The following is a 212-nucleotide window of genomic DNA, read 5'->3' as shown; positions in this document are numbered from 1 at the left end:
AAAAACCTACTTGTTGATATGTAATAATTTGCTGCCAATTGCCTTAAGTTCTGGGTATTTCCTTGCAATATGGACTTGCTTACGAGGAACTGTTTCCCTACTCTGCTTCACAAAATTTAAACAACAAAGTTGCCATGACTGGGTCATGTAAAAGGGGAGGAACCCTCAGCAAATTGTCTTCACCTTCTGCTCAGGAAGATAGCTGAAACATG

Source organism: Penaeus monodon, chromosome 27 (assembly GCF_015228065.2).
Source record: "Penaeus monodon isolate SGIC_2016 chromosome 27, NSTDA_Pmon_1, whole genome shotgun sequence".
Classification (NCBI taxonomy): domain Eukaryota; kingdom Metazoa; phylum Arthropoda; class Malacostraca; order Decapoda; family Penaeidae; genus Penaeus; species Penaeus monodon.
This window is presented reverse-complemented; position numbering follows the sequence as displayed.